General features: G+C 40.1%; 1 pseudogene; it reads right to left on the reverse strand.

The window, feature by feature from the left end:
• Positions 1-4,390: 4,390 nt before the first annotated feature.
• On the reverse strand, positions 4,391-4,462 carry LOC122025896 (annotated as a pseudogene).
• Between the last annotated feature and the right edge of the window lie 283 nt (positions 4,463-4,745).

Here is a 4,745-nt window from a genome sequence, read left to right on the forward strand (position 1 = left end):
TCTTGTGTCCAGTTTCCTTTCATTAGGCTTGTAAGGTCTAGCTTCAGCTAGACAACCCCAGACGTGTAAGTGCCTAATGCTAGGCTTCTTACCCATCCACATTTCGAATGGGGTTTTAGTTACTGCCTTACTAGGTACTCTATTGACTAGGTAAAATGCAGTCTTGAGTGCTTCACCCCACAAGGACTCTAGTAGAGAAGTGAAAACCATCATACTTCTTACCATACCTTTTAGGGTTCTATTGCGACGCTCAGCTACACCATTCTGACTGGGTGTACCAGACATGGTATACTGAGGCACAATTCCACACTCAGTAAGGTAATTCAAAAAAGGTCCTGGACATTGTTCACCTGATCCATCATATCGACCATAATATTCACCTCCACGGTCAGATCAGACAACTTTAATTTTCTTACCTAGTTAAAGTTCAACTTCGACTTTGAAAATTTTGAACATGTCTAAAGATTGTGATTTCTCATAAATAAGGTACAGATAGCCAAATCTGGAATAGTCGTCTATGAAACTAATAAAAATATGTGTGTCTATTCCAAGATGCCTTAGGGAATGGTCCATAAATATTCGTATGTATTAGCTCTAAAATATCACTACAACGGTTAGCCCCCTTATTCCTTTTGTTAGTGGTCTTTCCTTTGATACACTCTATGCAGACATCAAAGTCTGACATGTCAAAGGGAATCGAGAATTCAATTTGATATTAACCTTTCTAGGTGTTGTTTGGACATATGTCCTAAATGCCTATGCCACAATATGGAAGAATTCTCGTTAGTCAATTTACGTTTTGTACCTATACTATGCATTATCACGTTGTCAACTGCAAGAGTAAATGTGTTTAATTTATAAAGCTTATCAACCAAGGAAGCATTGCCAACCAACACCGAATTAAAGAAAATACTGAAAATTCTATTTCTAAATGAACAAGAATAACATGATTTGTCCAAACAAGAAATTGAAATAAAATTTCGTTGAAAAGATGGTACAATAAATGTATTTTCTAAATTCAGAAAGACATTGGTTCCTAAACAAAGCCTAAAAACACCAATCGACTCGACTTTAGCCTTCTTTCCATTTCCTGTATAGATGTATCTTTCACCATCAAGCGGAAGTCGGCTCCTGAGACAACCCTGCATAGTGATACTTATATGAGTAGTAGCACCGATATCTATCCACCAAGTGTCTGTAGGTACAATAACTAAATTGACTTCGAAACTAACAAAGTTGAGAAGTTTACCTTTCCTTATACTCCAGTTAGCGTACTTGAGGCAGACTTTCTTCATATGACCTTTCTTCTTGCAAAAGAAACAAGTAGATTCCTTATCCTGCTTCTTGTGTTCCTTATGGCCATTGCCTCTAGAATCTGTAGTTTGTTTTCCTTTTCCTTTGTTATTGATCCTCTTTCATTTTCTTACTCGCACTATAAGAACCAGATGCTAAGTGACCACTTTCAGATGTCTCAATTTTTAGTCTTCCTTCCTCTTGCACGCATTGAGCAATGAGTTCATTCAATGCCCACTTTTCCTTTAGAGTATTATACGATATCTTAAAAGGAGTGAACAGTGCAGGCAGATACATCAAGATGAAATGCACTAATATACCCTTAGACATATCGAGTTTTAGTGTTTTCAGACTTGTCGCTATATTGGACATCTCCATAATGTACTCCCTTATATTTCCTTTACTATTATACCACATGGTTACCAACTTCATAAGAAGTGTGGTAGTCTCGACCTTTTCATTTGAGGTGAATGTCTGCTAATTGGTTCAGAAAACTCCTAGCATCTCCTCCCTTTGTTACTGAGCCCTTTATTGGTGCCAGTATGGAAAGCTTCATGATACTCAGACACATGCGATTTTATTTATCCTACAGCTGAAATTCAGCCCTCTGTTATATAGTGCTAGCACTGGTCAGAGGTACGGGGCGATCATTCCTTGATGCATAGTCTAAGTCCATGCAGCCTAAGACTACGGTCACGTATTCTTTCCATTCAGCAAAATTTGAATAAGTTAGTGTTGGGATGTTATTAATACTGACAGTTACAAATTACACTGAAATTTAAGAGAGAAATTTATTTAAGCTCACGATTTAACTAAAGCCAAGAAAATATAAGTGATGTGCATAGATATTATGATCGTTTATGCATGTTTTAACACACATTCACTTGCTTAATTTGCATATATTCTTTACACGATCATCTCTCCTATTGTTTATTCTGCATTAATTACTCTTTTGTCGGAGATCTGCTCTTTGTTTGGTTTTGTGTTGACAGTGATAACTTTTGGAGAGAAAACAACGATTGTTGACGCATCAGAGTAAAGTAGGGAGCCACTTGACACCGGTTGTGCAACCCTGTACAGTCGTGTGGCCATTCTCGAGAGAGAGAAACACACGGTCGTGCAACCTTGTACGGCCGTGCCTCATGACCAGTAGCCAAGAAGCACACGGCCGTGTGAACCTCACACGGTCGTGCAATGCAGACCCAAGATGAAGGAAGACATGGCCATGCGGATCTCGCACGACTGTGCCACTCAACTCGAAGGGAAGAGGAAGTTGGTCGTCCGGATCTCGCACGACTGTGCTACTCCACCCGAAGAGAGGGAGGAGCTGGCCGTGTGGATCTCGCACGACCGTGGCACGGGTCGTGTGGCGCCCGCACCCTGGCCTATAAAAAGGGCCTTTAACCCCTCTCCAAGGGGGAGGCGAGCCGTTAGAGAGAGATATACCTTGGTGTCGTTCCACGTCATCCTGGACCTCCGTTCGACGATCCGAGATCACCTCCATCACTGCATCAACTCCAGAAGCAAAGGATTGGATCCGAAGATTACTAGACGACATTGAATAAGCATCTCTTTTCCCTCTCTCTTCTTGTTTGGGATTATATGTTTAATTATACTATGTCTTTGGGTTTTTCTCCTGCGTCTATGAAGTAGATTCTTTATTTAGGATCAGGGAGTAGTTGTGGATAGGTATTGATGTAAGACTCATGTTTATGCCTTTTCTCATTGAATAATTTCACTTGTCTTGTTTTTTTTTTGATATGCATGAAACTTGCTTCAGATTATCATGTCATATTAATTGATTGGGTAGGAATTGTAAATTTCGTAAAGATAGGATCTTAGATCGTATATCCGAGGGGCCCTAGTGACAGAGGTAACCCATTCACGGACATCTAGGATACTCCCTTGAAAGGAGAGACAATTCCTCACAAGGAAGTAGGAAACCAAACCAAACCCCTATCTCTCTCCTTAATAATATCGATCAGATTCGCATTATTGTGATCTACTGAGGCGCCCTAGTGACAGGGGTTAACCGTAACAAGATTTCACAAGAATCTTCTCTGTTTAGTGCTTAAGGGTACTAACTTGAACTTTCGATGAGTACGTGTTGATTGACAATGAGGAAAGGATAGAACGTGATACATCACTACCACCACAATGAAGCCAAACTCCTAGAGCTCTTCCCAAGCCGAGTAAAACTCTCTCTCTCTCTCTCTCTCACACTAGTTCTCACATCTACTTCCCAAGTTCTTTTCTTCTTAAGAAATAGTTCACCTACAACCATCAGTAGTTTAACTAATTCTACGTGAACAATCACTAGTGCTTATAACCAGTACTCGTGGGATCGATAATCTTTTATTACTGATGACGTATCCGTGCACTTGCAGAAACGTAATAAGTTTTTGGTGCCGTTGCCGGGGATTGCGTTTATAACATTAGTGATAATCATGTTGGATTAGACTAGACTTTATTTTTCTTTATTTTCGCTTTACTTTCTGCATTCTTATTAAAACATAAAATTTTTTTTAACTCTTTCTTTTACTCTATACTTGGATTATTCAATATCTTGTTCTTGCATGCGAAGAGCTAATCTTTCAGAAAAACTTCTGCCATTCAATCCAGAAATTGATAGAACTTACCTGAGGAGAAGAAACTTGCAAAAACTCCAAAGAGAACAAGAAACTTCCGAAATGGCTGATAAGCTTTTGAAGGACTACGCAACACCTTATGCACGAGGGCTTCGGTCTAGTATCACCCGACCACCAATTGAAGCCAACAATTTTGAAATCAAGCCTGTAGTAATCCACATGATCCAGCAAAATCAATTTGGAGGAGGACCGCACGATGATCCAAATCATCACTTAGAGCTTTTCTATGAGATATGTAGCACTATGAAAGTGAATGGGGTCCCGCCAGAAATAGTAAGGCTACTTCTTTTTGGATTTTTCCTGAAAGATAGAGCCAAACAGTGACTTAATTCTTTACCAGTAAACAACATTACATCTTGGGAGCAGTGTGAGAAGAAATTTCTGGATAAATTCTACCCGTCGAGTAAAACTACGCACATGAGGAATTTAATTGCAAGCTTCAAACAGATAGACTCAGAATCGTTATTCGAAGCATGGGACAGATTCAAGAGTATACTGAGACAGTGCCCCCATCATGGTCTCGAGAAGTGGTTGATGTTACACACATTCTATAATGGAATCAACTATCACACGAAGGTGCCCCTTGATTCTGCAGCAGGAGGGACGTTGATGAACAAGAGCCTTGATGAGGCTGAAGAGATAATAGAGAATGTGGCCCAGAACCATCATCAGTGGGCAACCGAGAGATCTGGAGGTTCCTTCCCTGGGTATCCAGTCAAGGCATCAGGAAAATTTGACGTAGATGCAATCATGCTCATGTCTGCAAAGCTGGATGCTCTGACTAAGAAGTTTGAGACCATGGGG

This window comes from Zingiber officinale, chromosome 9B (genome assembly GCF_018446385.1).
Source record: "Zingiber officinale cultivar Zhangliang chromosome 9B, Zo_v1.1, whole genome shotgun sequence".
Classification (NCBI taxonomy): Eukaryota; Viridiplantae; Streptophyta; class Magnoliopsida; order Zingiberales; family Zingiberaceae; genus Zingiber; species Zingiber officinale.